The sequence below is a fragment of the Numida meleagris genome, chromosome Z, assembly GCF_002078875.1.
Source record: "Numida meleagris isolate 19003 breed g44 Domestic line chromosome Z, NumMel1.0, whole genome shotgun sequence".
In the NCBI taxonomy this organism is placed as follows: Eukaryota; Metazoa; Chordata; class Aves; order Galliformes; family Numididae; genus Numida; species Numida meleagris.
This window is the reverse complement of record NC_034438.1, coordinates 177327-195683: the sequence shown is the minus strand read 5'-3', so window position 1 is coordinate 195683 and position 18357 is coordinate 177327. Positions and strand designations below refer to the sequence as shown.

The window sequence follows — 18357 nt, the reverse complement described above, 5'->3', positions numbered from 1 at the left end:
AAATCACGAAGATGAAAGTTAAGCTGTTCCTAGGCCTGCGCGGTAATTGCACAGTGGAATATAAACCAGCTGCCCTTATAACTCGTGAATAAAAATAACAACAGAGCTGGGGAATTCAGATCTCACAGTTCAGCAGGAGCCTTCCCACTAATCCTGTTATGACTCCACTCTCTCAACAGAAATGTGATGGTTTATGAATTGACTTGCATGAAGATTGTGTTCTTACTCATTGTTCCTGATCACTTGTTGAATGATACCAGCTTGATGCGCTGCTTTTAAAATGAAATCTATAATTGGCCTGCTCTTCCTGAGCAGGGTACGTTTCCAGATAAGCCACGCCATCAGTTTCCATTGTTAGATACTATACCTCAAAACCTCAGAACTAGGTTGAAGGGTGGATGGAAATAATATTTTTGCAAATATAAAGCAGAAGGTACCAGACTGACTGTTTCTTGGCAGAGGAGATGCAAGTGACTGCCTGTGCCCACACAAGAGGCTGGAAACCAGCGACAGGGCTGGCTTCAAACAAGAGCGACTCTGCTCTCAGCTGGTGAAGGAAGCTCACGTTTGCACTGATGGGGGACCACAGAATCAGCGCATGATCTGGGCCGAGATTAGAGCAGGTTTTTTTTAGATAAAACAAACCATAATTTCGGGAATTATATCAATCAAAAAGATTATTCCAGCTCCTCTGCCAGAAGCACAGCATAACTCGGAGATCAGCTCTTCTCCTCTCAGTGGCCCATTGTGCCAAGGGTTCAAAGTATCGGCCGCTGCCTCATCACCCCTTCCTATCTGCCATATGCATCCTTCATTCTCCTATTTCTCCACTGATTACAGAAAATCTGTAGGAAGAAAGGGCTGCCATTTCCTTCTCTGATCTTTGCACACCGGTACTGTTACAAATCCAGAGATCTCCATGGGAACACGACCTTATTTCATTCTTTACCATCATCAACAGGAATAGCTTATCTTCCTAAGTTCTCAGAGGAACAGCAGAGGTGCGTCTGCCCTCCCCCCCGTGGCCAGGCCCCAAATCCACCCAAAAAACTGTATGTAGGAATCAGGAAGCTGTACGTGTTTTGAGCCTTGAATTACATCCTCCATCTTTTACCAAAGGATACAGGGTTAAACAATACAACATAAAAACCTCAAACATTCTCAGTCTGCTGATTTTCCTTCCCAGTGTCCTCCCCAGTTCTGGAGGTCCAAGGGTACAAACCCTTTTCCATACACGGATTGGCAAGATCTCTACTTTCTTCCTGTGCGATAGTCCCAGAGAATGACACCCGACAGTCCCTGCAGTATATTGGGACCATAGACAAATGCAATAGATTTTAATTAATAGAAATATCAGTCATATTCATCATCTGTGAAATTACACATAGAAAGAGGTCAGCAGAAGAAGACAATGTACCAGCCCTTCCTTTCCATTGTTAATATTCTTGGAATTCAATAACAGCAAAAGAAACAATTACGTGGACAATTATTTCAGTGTTTCCTTTTACAACAATATGAAAAATACAAAATGAACTTTTTTTATGTGATATACTGTATTCAATCTGAGAGTATTGTGATGTTTTCAATTACTCTTGTTTCCAAGATTACTTTACACAGATAAAATAGTCATCTTGGAATATGAAGAAGAAAACCAACAAAAAACACAAAACAAAGCAGAAAACATCATTCTCCATTTACGTAAATTTTATTCCTGACTATTATAATGAAGGCCACATAGAGACGTCAGAGCATTTGCAATATCATTGTATTCATGCCTTCATATTTTTTTGGCGTGATTGTTCAAAACTCCGCTGAATAATTGAATGAATAGATGATAGCTCACAAGAATATTTTATTTTGAATAAGACATTTAATTATTATGCTATATATACTGCAGAACATCAAAGTCATTTGGAAACAGCTTCCAAATAAGTGTGGGATTTTTAAATGGGGGTTTTGCTCAAGACTTTTGGGGATGAGACTTTTAAAGGTGCACAGGTTCTTAGGAGCCTAAGTCCAGAAATAAGGCAATGAAAGCAGAGCTGCTAAGACTCCTGAGTACCTTTGTACAATGCACCGTCAATAATTTTGAACAAGAAAAGATTGAAAGGAAAACAAATTCATCTAAAATGTAAATAATTTTCCCTTTAATTATGAGATGTCTTATGTGAAAAGCGATTGAGCATATGTATGCATATGTATGTATGCCTCGTGTGTATCTGAATGTATCTATGTCTTTAATGTCGTGTGTATTGCAGTTTCTATTATACCTAATTTCACGTACATGGTTCAGAGTAGATCTTATGAAAATAATGTTTTCATGTGAAGCAAAACTAGGTGCAGAAGTTGCAAACTGAAGGCTCACTGAGGAAAACAGAAAGTAGAGTGCTGACTGCAGGAAGACTCGCAGTACAGCCTCTCTGAGCCAGCAACATCTGTACTTCCAAGTCCTAAAAGCAGGGATAAAGGGAATGCCAACAAGATAAGGAATCCTGCAGTCATAGAATCACAGAATCATTAAGGTTGGAGAAGGCCTCTACAGTCATTCATTCCAACCCCAACCCACCCCACCATGCCCATTGACCATGTCCCCCAGTGCCACGTCTCCATGGTTCTGGGGCACCTCCAGGGATGGGGACTCCCCCGCCTCCATGGGCAGCTGTGCCAGTGCATCACTGCTCTTTGGGAGAAGAAATGCAGGGCCACTGCCACAGACAGGCACTGGAGCACCCATGGAGGAGTTTGCCCTCTGTGCATACAGAAGACATTTGGGCTGAGAAGAATTCATCACAGTTTGGCACAAAGGGGAAAGCCCACTCACCTGAACTTTTTAACCCCTTCTCTATGAAATTCAGTGAACAGCCGCTGATTTGTCCTCAGAGAAGTTGCTTTACATTTGTTTTATTGGCTCCTTAAGGTGGAGGCCCCATGTAGGAGCGCAGGTCCATACAGGAAGCCCACCTCTTCACATTGGCACAATGGAGATTAACTGCACTCGGTGTGCTTTGGTTTAGTGTTTCAGTAATTGTGGGGTTTTACTGAGAGATCTGGCGCTCAGATTTGCTCGCAGTATATTATCCTCTGCTCATATGCCTCCTGCTCAGCAACAACAAGGCTTTGAGCTCTGTTCATGTCCTATCTCTTTTTTTCAGAAGAGCTACTTTCAAAACCTTTCAAAAACTGAATTTCTAATCCTTAAAACATTTGCAGAAATAGAGATTTCATCCCACATGATGGATTATCCAAGAGAGAAAGAAATACTGGCACAAATACTGCTCTGGCTGGGGTTTATTCTACAGCACAGCAAATAATCTGAAGGAGCAGAAGAAGTCTGGTGGCCGGGCTCCCATGTGTAGGTAGCACTGATGAGTAACGTCACATTTCAATCTGCAATGCTTAGCTCCAACTTCAGCTAGTCATCCAATGCCTGAAATAGAAAAGAGAGCTTTGCATTGCAACAGGAAGATATGTCAGCTTCTGAAAACTGGGTCTCCTTTCAGGAAACGAGTCAATTTTACAGCCTTTCATTTCATGGTGTCCCGACAAAATCCAGCCTTTTTCATGTATATCTCTCAAGTGCTGGCGCTTCTCCTGGGCTTTAGAACACCTGACGCAGAGAGGCTGAGGTCTGTCCCGAGGCATGTGGGGGGGTGCTCAGCTCCACCACCAGTGGCTGTGCTCACAGCCATAGGTGGTGTGCTCAGGAGCCTCTGAGACCTGGAAGCTTGCAAGTTGCAGTGGGCCACCACCACGCATTTGATGGAAGACGAAACTTCAGAATCAGTATCCACGCCAAAAAGTCTTTGGACTCCGTGAAGCAATTGCCTCCTGCATGGACTGCCCAAAAGACAGATCCCAGAGCAAAGGGATCTGCCCCAGGTCATCCTGGCTCCTGACACAAGGACCAGGCAACGGGCCGAGGCTGTGTGTGCAGTGGGCAGGAGCCTCTGAGTGTAGGAAAGGGCATGATCCTGTGTGAAGGATCACATACAGACTGCCCTCCAGCAAAGAACCAGAGGGGGATTTCCAAAGAATTAGCTTCTGTTCTTTGTTTCTCTGGAGTCTGAGGGGAAAACAGGATTTTAGAACATTCTTATGTGCATTAAAGGAGAGCATATCCAACCAGTATTGCCTGTGATAGTAGCATTTGATATTCCTAGAAAAATAGACAGCCTTTGGGGCACAAAGTGCTTGTCCCATTCTGAAACAAGCAGGAAATGTCCAGGTAAGTTTGGCTAGAACATGCTGGAGATTCACTTCATGTGTTGATTGGTTAGGCTGCTTGAGGGAAATAGGTAATGAGCATCTGCTGGGCAAAAGCAGAGACAGAGGCAGTAAGCTTGCTAATCCCTATAGGATATGATACGGCCATGTGTTGTCAGCACTGAAATCTGTAGTCGATTGAAAAGTAGGTAAGGTCAGAGGAGTAAAATAAATTACACCTAATTTTATTCTATGCGTAACATAGAGGCAAAGTGGCATTATATACACAATTAATTGTCGCAGCTCAAGAAGAAGCTGAAACCAAAGTTCTGAAGGTAACGTTTAGGTTTTAAAATAAATTGCATTTTAGAAATAGAAATTTTGAAATTTACTTTCAAAGAATCAATCATTTCCTCAGGTGGCAGCACCAGCACTAGAGGCCATTGAGTGTAGTCTGTATTTGAAAAGCAGGTCTCCTACCTGTGTTGTGCTCTATGATTATTATTTATCTTTGCAGATAGCCCGGTCTTAGCCGTTGTCTCAGGGTTTACTGGTATGCTACGGTAAGGGGCAGGGTTTTCTGTGGCACCCAGATATAAGGTAAAACCTAACAGACCTTTATGTGGGAAGCAACTTGATTTTCATGTATTAAACCGCTCACCAGAGAAACACACTTTCTTATTGCACTGGCAACACTGTGTTGTTATCAATTTAAAAACACAGAAGCAAACAAACAAACAAAAAAACCTTCTCTGGAAAATCTCTAAATACAGAACAGAATCGCCCTTGCTTCAATTTGGACAGATTTAATTAATCTGAGTTCTCAGAAGCTTCAAACACAAGTGTGTCAGTGAACTGCTAAAGGTAGTGTACAGAACTACCAATAAAATGTGATGGTGCATTTCACCACATCTCACGGAGGAAACCATCCAGCGTGGTCTCCTTTCCATATCATGGCTACGTCAAAATTCATGCTACCACTGCGCAGGACCCTTGCACAGGGCTTCACCTACCAAGAAACTCAGGCTGAAGTAGCTCCTTAGAACCTGATGATGACTCCTCTTTTATTTCACCACTGAAGACACTGCTACCAAACAGTTTGACAGGAGAAAAAGAAAAATATTTTTTATCAGAAGATGTTTCTGTAGGGCTAAAGTCACAGGAAGGAAATAGGGCAGAGCTTAGCAATTTTAGGGTTTGACTCCAAATGAGCACTAAATACATGTTTAATGTTAACCACATGTGTGTTCCCATCATGATTCTACGCAACATTCAAGCATGAAGCACGTGCTTAACTAGGATTTAAAGATATACCCATGGAGTTAAGCACATACGTGTGTGCTTAAAACCACAGAGATAAAGCTGCCCGTGTCCCTACTTCGGAGCATATATTTAAGCATATTCTCATCATTGTGCATAAGCAAATTGAGTGCTTTGTTACAGCAAAGGCTGCTCCACTGCCACAGAGAGCTCTGCAGTGGTCCAAAGACATCTGCTTTGAGTGCATGTTTCATTGCAATTCTCTGAAGTAAAGCCCGGAGTGTGGAAAATAGATGGAAGGAAGTAAGCATCTGTTTTCATACAGAATGCATTCCTACAAGAAGATAGATTTTTTCCAACTTCAAATCCTGAAAGGAAGGCCTATGAAAGAGGGAAACTCACTGCAAATTGCAGCCATGAGAGCAAAGACTGCAAAAGAGCTGAGCAGAGGTTTTACTAGGGAAAGGGGATGAAGGCAGAATGCCCACCCATGACTCCTGCTGTAGAAACAGTGCCTTGCTTGGTGCAGTCCATGAGGATTTGAGCTGACCTTCTGCAGCAACAGTGGGCATTAGGCAAAGCAGGAAACAGAAAACTCAGCAGAACCACGTAAAAGTACTGTCTTCATAGAATTGTAAAGTCCTTAAAGTCAGAAAAGACATCTGAGATCCCCAAGCCCAACACTAACCCATCCCCACCGGGCCCACTGACCACATCCCCACGTGCCACAACTCCACGGTTCTGCAACACCTGCAGGGACGAGGACTCCACCACCTCCCTGGGCAGCTGGGTCAACGTTTTTTCAGAGGTGATGGTGGCAGTGGTAACCAAGGATGAATACATCACGTTTGACAGTGGTAAGGTCCTGAGCAGACATGAAATTCAAACTGAAGAGAGTTTGTGGGATGAGACTGCAGGGTGAATTCTCACTTTGCAGAGTGAGGATGTAATCCCTCTGCCTTGCACGCTCATCCACATGACACAATAGTGGGAGAGCATCCAAGGCACTTATTAGCCCAAAGTGTGAATGTTGGCCAGATGGTTTTCTTGGATTCTGAATAGTCAAGAGGATCAGACCTGTGATTAATTGTGGGTTTGGTAAGATGCGCAGCTACAACAGGCCTTGCTGCTGTTGTTTGGTCAGCAATGGTTGCATGTTCATGCTGCTCTTGCCTTACTAAATCCAGATGCTTTGAGTGAAATGGTGGACTTACCAGAAGCCGAAACAGCAGTGGCCAAAGAGAGCTGAACAGATTGTCCTGCAGCTCTTTGAACTGTCTCGCTAGTCATTTGAATAATAACTGCCAAATTTGATACAGCTTTTTTGTTTATGTCATTAGCAAGAACAGTCAGTTTAAATCAACAAACTAGAAAATAGCCATAAATGTATTTCCCAAAGGCCAGGACATGGAATCTTTGGACTCGCTCCCCAAACATTTTGGCATAAGTGGAAGGATTCCTTGGTGATTTAGTTTTCTCTTTACATTGAGAAGCGTTTTCTATAACAGAAGAAGAATGAAAAATTCTACTTTTGTAATATATAGCTGGTTTGGATACACGTTTAATGCTTAACTCTTTGATGGTCTGTTCATACTTCCCAAAAAACGTTTACAAAGCAGATTGATGGGGTCCTTTTCCATTCTCAGTTCACTCTGCTGATTTAATCTATATGTACTCAATGATTGTTCAAACGTTGCACAAACAAGGGCATAGAGAATGGATGGATATTGCTGAAACTCCAAAAAGGCAGCTGCTGCTTTTCAGTCAACACTTGTGGATTGACATGTGCACTCTAGGATCCATAAGAACAGAATTTATCAGAAATAATTTACAGGAGAGAGGTTACAAAATCAGCTGAAGCCTTCTGTGGCCAAAGTTAGATTGTTAGAGTGGTTTTTTGATGCAATAGTTTTTCAAAATACTGACCCATAAAATCAGCGCTGAAATTTTGAAGGTGAGATCAGCTCTCCGTGACAATGAGAAGCTATTCTACTATGTAAAAATGGACAACCTTCATTTTAACTTTTGACAACAGCCTGTTGGCATTATATTTCTATTTCTTCTGTATTTTTTCATCTCTGAAATAAATTCTCTTTTAATAGTCTTTATCTTATAATTCTTATAATAAGTTACTAATATTTTTTATGGGCATCTTTATTTTCCAGTGATGTTCTTGTGATAAACTACTAATTTATCACTGTAATGAGGTCCCAGAGATTTTTCCATTTCCTTCAACTATATTCTAGAATTTCTATGGAAAATGAAGAAAGGTGTTTCAGATAAGTTCCTCCATTTTGTTTGATATTTTTGTGGTACTCCACACAAATCTCACAGCCCTCGATTACTTTAAGTCACAATGTGGATGCCCTGCTCCCACCTTTTCCTCTCTTCCTTTTAAAGTCTGAGTTTATTCAGGAGCCCCTTGCTCAGCCGTAAAGGCCTCCTGCCGCTCAGGCAAGAGTCAGTCTTTCCACATGTTGGGATGGCTCTTCAGCTGGAAGGAAGTGATTCTGGAAAATCAGCCAGGTGAGATATTCCAGACTAGTGGCTTGCCATGTGAAGACCATGAAGATTCCAGACTCCTGGATCGGACTGCATGGTTCCTTCCAAAAAATTTGAAGACAGCCAGCCATGAAAATTGATTCTACTAGAATTTTCTACCTCACTTTCATCCCACACAATCAATTTAATTTTGACCAAATATTAATAGATAGTTGTTTTCACACGGCTGTTTTCTCTGTTTCCCCCAGCTGAGATGGCACTCTACCTAGCTAAACAGAGATAGACATAATCAAACCTCTGGCGAGCATGTCAGAGAACACAGTGGTAAAATTATGAGTTTGTCAATTGAAAAACAATCCAATATCTGGAAATAATTGTATACCTGTTTCTCTAGTTCAGAGTATTTCAATAAACCCCGAGATTTTATGTTCAATCTCTTTGTTCAGCACAAATAAGTGTTTAAAAAATTTGTTAGGTTGTGTCTTAGGCTGCTCCCAGGAAACTGCATTGCACTTGAAACAAAGGTTGAAATTTCTATCATACACTGCGTGGTTTAATAAAAGGAGCTTAATACAGAAATGAAACAAATCTAGCATTAGAAAAATAAGCAGAATCAAAATCCATTTAACTGAAACCTGAAGCTCTTTATATTTAAATCATAATACACTTACAGAAGCAGCTTCACTAAAAACTGCCTTTGACAGAGATAGCCCTTTATTCTTTCTTCTATATCACTTGTCAAGTAGCTAATTCAAATAGCTAATTGTGCAAATAACTAATCCAACCACCATGTATTACTTCAATTATTTTCTTCTTCATCCTCTTTCTGTTCTTATTCCCATGTATTTTTTACATCCTCTTTTAATTAGATTATAGGAGAAGCAACGCACATCAGTGCAGAGAACCCAAAATCAAGAATCTCTGGTTATCTTCTGTACATCTGAGCTCAGTAACAAAAATTATACATACTAATATTAACATCAATATGACATTTTTCTCTAACCATGTCGAGTCTTCAAATAACGCTCAATAAGTTAAATAATACTATTTTGGCGAGCAGACCATTAAATCTCATAAGCTCCCTAAGATTCCCTACACACAATGTACGAACCAAGAAAATGCCATCTATCTTGGCATTTCCTAAGCAGAATTTATAAAATGTTGTGAACTTTGCCCTTGGCTTTGGATAGTTTAAAACCATTTGTCCAGTAAAAACTGTGAGGGTGGAGACTGTACAACAGATGAATATTAGGGAGAAGACAATCCTAGTTGTCATAGCCTGACTTCAGTTGGGCAAAACTGGATGTGGAAAATCTTGCCAGCCTACTGAAAACTCTTTGGTGCTTTGCTTAAGATTAAAAAGAAAAGCTAAGCAGCTATTTTTATGATACTTGGCCTTCAGTGCAAACATATCACCTAAAATGAATTAGCCATCAGGTTTTTAATCACTTAGTCATACAGCAGCTGCACACTTCTATTCTTTCATGAAGAGTGTCACTTTGAAAGAAGTTTCCTATTTTTGCAAGTGAAGAACAAGCATGTTTGATTTCAACACAAACAAGTAACTATGTTATTCTCGTTCAATGAAATTCTAGGATGAAAGAGTATGGGGAAGAAATCTCCAAGTGGATAAATTTTCTTTAGCATTCTTCCATTATTGAGTCAGCATGTTTGTTCCTGCGTGAATGGCGACGCTCGTCCCATCTCTCTGAAGATGTTAGCTGTGGCACATCGCCACCAGCTTGGTGCTGCTGAGGACCTGGACCCAAGCTCTTCTTCCCACATTTCTTTAGAATGCTTTTTCCCGATTTAGGCTGTTCAGAAGACAGTAACAGATAGCTGCTTTACAGATACTGAGGAAGATGGTAACTTTTTGAAATAGTGAAGTAGATGTATGTTTCATAGAATCATAGAATCATAGAATTAGCTAGGTTGGAAAAGACCTGCAAGATCACCTAGTCTAACCATCCATCACCTAGTCCAACCATCCATTTCATGCCTCATAACACTTGGGAAATGACTAGATACCACTGACCACTGACACAAGATGCTAAAAGCTTCCATGGCACTCTTTCCTGCCGTAGATACAAAGAAGACTTATGTTCCTAGTGCTTCTTAGAAAGAAGTCCTCAATACCTAACTCATCAAGAAGCACTTCTTCACTGTGCTGGTGCCAGAGCACTGACACAGGTTTCCCAGAGAGATGCTGGGGTTTCCTGCTTGGACATCTCCAAAACTCACCTGGACAGGGGCCTGGGCACTCTGCTCTGGGCGTCCGATCCTGGGGAGGGTGTTGGATCAGAAGGACCCAGTGGTCTCTTCCCGGCCCAGCTAGTCTGTGATGCTGTGAATTCAACATCTGCTGGAATTAAATCGAATTCTTCCAAACTGCAATTCAGTTTTCAAATGGCAAGCTTTATATGAAAAAATACATTTGAGACTACAGCAATCACTTGTAGAATTTGAAAGCTCTGTGCTACCTTCACACAGATAAAAGTGAATATTAGCTCAGTGCAAAAATAACAGACAGAACCACTAATGAGAATAAATTCACAGAAATTTAAATGATAGCATTTGAGATAAAAGCTGTATGCAAAAACTTTAATATGTGCCCAATCTGGGGATGATCTCCAGCCCAGAAGACTTAAGGAGCTGGCACAGTAAATCATCAGTCTGTCAAACTAGAAATACAGATATATTATTGAAGCACAAAGAATGCGGACCTCTTTTAAGAAAATAGGAGAACAATAACCTTAGTGGCCACCAAACTCCTAGAGTTGATGCTGTACAATGTTTAAGTTTTGAATAAAACAATAAGCACATGGATATAAAACAGGAGATGATTTGTGAAAGACAGATCATATTAGACAAATGTAATGTTTTCCTCTAACCCTACAGTTTAAGCAATCTAGGTCAGATATGATTGGACTTTGGAAGTATGGGATATTCCATTGCACAAAAAGTATTAGCCAGCCTGACAGAACACGACAATTAACTAACAAAGAGAAGCTGATGGTAAGTTTCTGAATGTACTGTTAGAATTCAGCTCACTGTATTCACCAAGGGTTAGTGCTGGAAATGGTCTTACTGCTTATTTCAGCAATGATCTCTGTAGTAAAGGGAGGAGTAAGCTAGCAAAATGTTCCAGTGACAAATTAAAGGAGGCAGTGGCAATGACGGGAGCATCACACTGGAAGTTCTGCTCACTGAAGACCAAAGCAATAGAAAGTACATTGGGTGCAACAGCATATAACGAGAAGTATAGTTGGTGAGGGATTCACCTCATCTAACTGCCATCCAGAAGACAGGTCTCCAGTCAATTGTAGCTCGGTAGGGGACCTGCCAAGAACAATTCGTCACAGCTGCTGTTGACACCTCTTGTGGAGCTGAAATCCAAATCTGGCCTGCTAAGATCAGGTATAATGAGCCTCTCAGTCTGATAGCTGTTAGGAAAAGGCTATAACCTGAAAGACATCGACTAGAAATCATATAGGATAATGATCTGGACATGTTCCTGAATTCCAAGGTAAATATCAGCTGTAGCGGTAAGAATTAAAGATCCTAAGATGTGAGCCAGGTAACTTCTAGCAGATGTAGGCAACTATTGACTGCACTGTACAAGATGCAATAAGGCTTTATATGGAACACTGTATATAATCCTAGTCAACCTGTTCAGGAAAGATGAATTCAAAATGAAAAAAAAAAAAAAAAAAAAGCAGAGAAGGGCTACTTAAAAGAGAATGGAGAATCCATTGTGTAAGAGACTTATCATTTGTCCCAGCCTGATGAGCATTATTAGTGATTAGCAATGAAAGGAAGAACTACTCAAGTTAAAAGATGGTACTGATAACAAAAACACTGTCATGCTCACATTTATGTGAGGAATTGCAAGACATTTTTATCAATCAAATTACTGAGTTTCTGAAGCAAAGAGAGCAGTACAGCAACGTTCTGTGTAGCTTTATGATGGATGACCTCACACACTGTGGGTGTTCTTCTAGGGGGCTGATCAAGAAATTTTATCTTCCACATTTGAAATGAAAATGTAAAATGAAGTTAAAACATTTGTTGAAATTTTGATATAAGGAAAACAAGAGTGCAAGACATTTCCCAAAATACATTCAAATTTAAACTTTTCAAAAATGCTAATGATGAAAAGTTAGGTTATCATGTCATGGCATTGTTCAAAACTTCTTCCTTTACTTGGAATTTAACATCTGTCTTCAAACATCACGAGGGAGCTGTCTTTGAATCGGACATTTTGACATCCATATAATCATACTGAGTCCTCACAAACTCCAAATTTGGAGAATAGAAAATACAGAAAACCCAAAGGGAAAAAAAAAGAACACAGTTCTTTTCACACATATAATATGTTAATTCAATTCAAAAGCTGAAGACAAAATACGTCTGTTACCCAGAACTTTGTTCAGTTTGGTCATGCAAAATGACAGTAAATCATGGCCAGTGACACTCATCATGCTGACTGCATCCAGAAGCCTGGGCATCCCAAACACATTTCGGTTTGACTTCACAGAATAGCAAACTTCTGTGAAACGGACATTTTAGGTTGCCAGACCTCATTCCAAACATTTCTTACTTTTTAAATAGGTCTACTTGGTGAAGAAAGCCACAAATCATATTATCAGAAGTAGAATATGTTTCTCTTCTTTAGTCATTAATAGTAGACGGGAAGCAGTAGACAAAGAATAAGACTATTTCTAGTTTTACTGGCATATTACTAAGTTAACTGGCTATGATACATACCTCCAATTAACATTTCCGTGTCTTTTCTTGAAAAAAAAGTAGAATATTAAAAACATTTCCACGAGAAAAGCATTTTTTCCAGATGCTGGTTCTTTAGGAAATATTAAAGATACCCGCTGAAATCTTTATAAGAAATTGCTTTATTGCACATTTCGTATTCTTAGCCAAGCTGTCATCACGACCTACGTATTTCCATAACTACCTACATATGCCCATTTCCTTGAGTGAAGTAAACTGACAGAACTAACTTCACGGTAGTATGGTTTGAAAAGAAATTTTTACATGCCAAATTTAAATGGCAATAGGATAAGATATTGCCTTAGTTTCAGCTGGGGCAGAACTGCTTTCCTCACAGTGTCTGGTACGATGCTGTGTCTTGGTTCTAGGAGAAGAACGCTGTGGATCACACACCGATGTTTGCAGTTGCCCGCTAAGCCAAGGCCATTCTCAGTAAAGGGCCCAAGGAGCTGGGAGGGAACGGAATTAGGACAGCTGACTTAAACTGGCCGAAGGGATATTCCATACCATATGACATCATGTGGAAGGAGTTTGGAAGGGGGTGGGAATTCATATTGCTCTCTTCCACTGCTCAGGGACTAGCTGGGCATCGGTCAAGTGGTGGCAAGGAATTGCTCGTGCATCACTTGTTATAGACATTTATTTATATGTATAGTCCTAATTATTTTCCTTTTCCTTTTCTCTGTCTTAGTAATGAGTTTTACCTCAACCCTCGAGTTCCACATTGTTGTTATTTTTTTTTTTTAATTCTTTCCCCCATCCCACTGCAGAGGGGGTAGAGGGTGAGCAAAACACAAGAGAAACTTCCTTTGAATTAAAAAATAGTGTATAGCATGATGCTTCAACAGGAATGTATATGTATACATATATATATATTATATATATATATTATGGTAATATATATATATATATATTATGGTAAAATTCAGTACTGTAGACTTCCCTCAACTACAGAACATACCATACAGTCTTGCTCAGAGCAAAACATCACCAATTACCACTGCTGTCAATTAATACAGTGGGGGCTTGCAGGACACAGCATCTCCAAGTGGGAAAGGCTGCTTGGACCCATGGAACGAGGCAGTAGAATCCAGGAAATCCATCACCAGAGAGGTCGAACAAAGACTGCTCTAAACACCTGCAAACAACACAGGTGGAAAACAAGGGAAAGTCTCTGCTGAGTTCAGCTAAACAGGGTGCTGGTAGGATACACACACACACAATTTCACCATGGTGCGAAGCATCCTCTGTACCTGTTGGCCTTTATACAAATCCAGCATCTTCTCCCTAATGGACTAACACAAGGCATATCTGTTGAAACTATGCAGTATGTCCCAAAATGATGACATTTCATTTTAATTGAAATCAGGCATGCACTTCCACTAGGGAATAAGAAAGTAAATGATGTTTTAATAGGAATTCACACAAGTAGAGGAGGTTGTTTTTCTCCCTCCTACTTTATCTTCCCATGGAAATCCAAAAACTAATATTTTTGAGGCAACAGATGAAACCTGCTCTCAGATAAACTGTACTGAAAGCAGTGAAGTCACTTCAAGCATTCATTTGGTGACAAACTGCTTGTATTTGAGAATAGAGAGAAGTGAAGGCACAATTCCTTCCACTGCTGGGCTGGGTGCAAGGAGTCTTTTAAGGCATATTTATTCCCAGCAAAGTCACCAGTAGATACTTAAAATGATGTAACCGGGTATCTCACAGGACTCGGACGCATTCCTCAGGATGTATCACGCAGTCCTGCCCTTACACCTAGGGAAGCCTCTCTGCTAACGACGACTTAACTAAGTCACAAATTCAAGTACCCCAACTTTATTCTGTCCCCTTGATTTTCGCCTTCTTTCCAGAGAACAAAGCACAATTTAACAAGGAGGCACAAAGAGATATAGGAGAGGTTGCGCTGAAATGATAAATGCTTTCTATGTACAATTTTCCCACTTTTTTTTAGAGAGAGTATGTGGGGGTGAGAAGCAAACAGTTTGGTGGTTTTTTTTGTCTGCTCTATAGATTTTATCAAGTTCAACTTTGCTCCATCCATGCGTCATCCCCAAACATAACTGACAGCTCTGGATCACCTCACTCTAATCCACAAGATTAGCAGGAAGAAAATAATCAGAAAATAATCAGCTTGACCTGGTGCAAATTACTGACCTGCTTTTCTGTTCTGCAGGTTTAACACTCAACATCTGAAGTACCATCATGATAAAATGAAGTGCAGTATTTTATAGGCATGCGTGGTGTGTAGTCCTCGGTCCATTTTCGAAACTGAATGGTAAATAAGCGAAGGGTGAGTGGGAACCAGGTGCAAGGTGTTAACTTCTGGGCAGAACATGGCCACATTCTGCATTCAGTGCCAAAAATAAGACAGCTTTTGAAAACCACTTCTCACTGTGCATGACTTCAAGCATATTCAAGCAAAGGAAAGCCACACCCATGGAAGGAATCATTAGCAGCAATGCGGTTTCAGCCCTGTTCCTTTAAAGGGACTCACCAGAAAAACAGCTCAGAACAGACTTCTATCATCACAGTTGCCTGGGCTCCAAGGTGGTTCATGCAGGGATGTCACAACTGGGACCCAGAGACCCAGCTCCCTCCTGCCTTGGCTCTCACTGGTGGCACTGGAAAGGACAGCACCAACGCCACAGATGTAGACAGCTTCCCCAGCATTAACAACCTCCTCGCTTGCCATTTTTTCCAGAGGGCCCTTGGTCCTGTGCACAGCTCCCCAAGCAAGCTGCCATTCCATCAGCGTTTTTGTCATCCCGGTTCACCTGCAGCTCCAAGACTCAAGGATGGCATGGCATGCAGGCTGGGCACATCAGAATTAGCGATTTCCTCTTGAGTTCTGCCATGGCACCAGTTCTTGCGGCAACACAGTGCTTCACAGCATCAATAGGTTTAGTTTTAAAATACCCTGGTAGCATTTCCAAAGAGTTTATCTGCAAATGCGTAGGGAATATCTACTGAACATGTGCACACTCAACTTCTCACAGGTTTATGGCAAGGCCAGATTTTGCTGGATTTTTATAGCAATGAAAAAGAACACAATCGTAGCCCCAAACCTGAACAAAACACAGTCTAGTACTTTGCTGTTGTGTTATTAAAGTCTGCAGACAGGGTGACAAAATTTCTTTGGAGACATATAGCTAACAGACACATTCGGGATCCTAAAGATGTGAATTTTTGTCTAATGCTCTCACTTGTAACACCACTTATCATGTTAACAGCACAATTCAGCTAACGTTGCATGGATCCAAATTGCTTCACATGTCTTCGGAGGTGGGAAAAGACCCAACTGCCAATAGCTCCTGCCGGTCCGCAACAACATCTGCACTCGTGAATTGGCGATACAGAATTCTGCAGCACGTTGAAAACTGAACATATGGGGACAGTAGAAAATACAGTGGATTAAAATCTCAAAATAAATAATACTGGGGCCAGTATGGCGATTGTGTTATTCTTTTTCCTATTTAATTTAAAAGCAGAAACCCAGAGCCCATTATTAAGCGCGGCTTCTGCATTAATTTTCAGTCTGCCAACCTAGTGTACTCCAGAAAGACAGGGTCTTGCTACAGAAACTAGCTTCACTTGTGTTGCTATGTGTGAAGTTGTACATGTCACCGTAAATTTACATTTTGTGTTCTATGAATATTTCACTGTTGTGAGGTGAATAATTATATTTACCTCTATTTTCTCTGAAAGTACAGCATTTTTATATTGTATTAATACAGCCAATGTTTCAGCTATTGCTAATATTAAAAATGGATTTAATTATGACTTGATTCATCCAGAGCTAAACCATGGTTGATATCTGAGCAGGCCAGGCACAAATCAGGTGTAATTCACATCCCTAATTATTATAGTAACAATTTCTTGCTTCTGAAACATTGAAATGACATGCCCAGTATAATCATGATGAAGAGCAGCAGCAGGCCAGGAAATGCAGCAATCTTTTGTAAGGTACGCACTGCACTGAAACATCTAAGCGGAATAGATAGGAATTATATCGATGAGGCATTCAGAAAGGGACCAGGCTCTGAGCACCGTGATGGAGCTGTGGGTGACCCTGCTCATTGCAGAGCAGTGGGACCAGATGGCCTTTAAAGGTCCCGTGCAGCTCAAACCAATCTCTGATCTCTACCAGTGCTCCATTTCAGGGAGGTCTGGAGATCACAGAATCACAGAATTTCAGGGGTGCGAAGGAACCTCTGGAGATCCCCAGTCCAGTGCCTCCCAAAGCAGGCTCCTTAGAGCAGGCTGCAGTTCCTGAGCACACTGCAGTAGATCCCAGGTTAAATAATAAAGTAAATCCTCCTCCCTTGTCTCTGGGCTCCCACTATTTTTTCATCGGGTTTTCTGTATATTGGTTTACTTTGGGAAAAAAAAATAAATCTGCATTTTAAACAATAACCATTTTGGCACTGGAACTATCTTTTCTTTGTACCGTATAACGCTAAGGCCACTCCTGGTGCCAAAGGACTAATAACTCACAGATAAAAAAGCTCTAATAATAGAAGGAAATGACTGTGCATTGAGTCCTACCAGGCCCGTGACACCCAGCTCTGGGATATGGGAAATGAGGACCCCCACCCAAATCTGACCCTTCCCACAGCTGTGTGACCCCCAGGCAGGGCTGTTCTGCAGTTCCCAGCTGTTATGGACACCTGGATCTGCTCGCCCTGCCGCGGGCCCTTCAGGGCAGCACCCAAGGGCGGAGCAGGGCTGAAGGCTGCACCAGGCCCCAGCGGCCCTCAGCGGCTGCGCTTGGAGCACTCCCTGAATCGGTACCATTGAGGCAGACAGTGAGGGCACACTGAAGCTGATACGCTACAAGCACTAATAATGGCTGCGTACACTGTCCTTAAACGTTCCCACTGGTCCCCTGACGCACAAATCCTGACTGGATGTCTCGTCTGTGCCTAGAGCTTCTTCAGACACCCGCCTGCCCGTGCTGCTGGGGTGGCTGACCCCACAGAGCACTGTGTCCCACGCAGCGTCACCCATGCTGCAGTCACACTGCATGCCAGGCCGGCCACAGGTCCCCTCCTAAATATCTCCGCTCTGCCTGGAGATGCAGTGGGTGCCACCCCTCGGGCCCCTTCCCCTGTGGGCAGGACGCACAACAGCTCTGGAGCTGCTCTGACACCAGTGCTCGCTGCCCGTGGGGCACTGGCAAAACCACAACAACTTATGCTCGGGGAAGAAGGTCAGAGGAGGGCATTGCTGGAGCCGCTGGAAGCACCAAACATGCTGTTCCCACTGTGAACAGAGGGGAAGACATGAGGGACACTCTGGGACTTCTGCTGGAATTCCATGGAGACCTCCAGCTCAGATGGAAGTGTGAGAAGCAGCTGGGAACTCTCTGAGCATCCTGGACAGGAGAATGGACGCCCTCCAACCTGGAGGCAGCACGCTGTGCCTGGAGCAGCACCCCATCCCTCCCAATGGGCACCCAGAGCTGTACTCCACTTCTTACCCTCCTCAAAGCTCCCCAGAGGAGCACCCTGATCCCAACCCTCCCAAGAGCCATACAAACCAGCACCCCACTTCCCATCCCTCCCAACAGCCATACAAACCAGCACCCCACTTCCCATC

The 18357-nt window shown here is 42.0% G+C and overlaps 1 long non-coding RNA gene across 1 annotated transcript; it reads right to left on the bottom strand.

The window, feature by feature from the left end:
* LOC110390186 lies at window positions 13438-18351 on the bottom strand. The gene is made up of 2 exons (XR_002433620.1): window positions 17617-18351; window positions 13438-16136 (listed from the first exon to the last, which is right to left on the bottom strand). It is a non-coding gene; the product is annotated as an uncharacterized LOC110390186 (long non-coding RNA).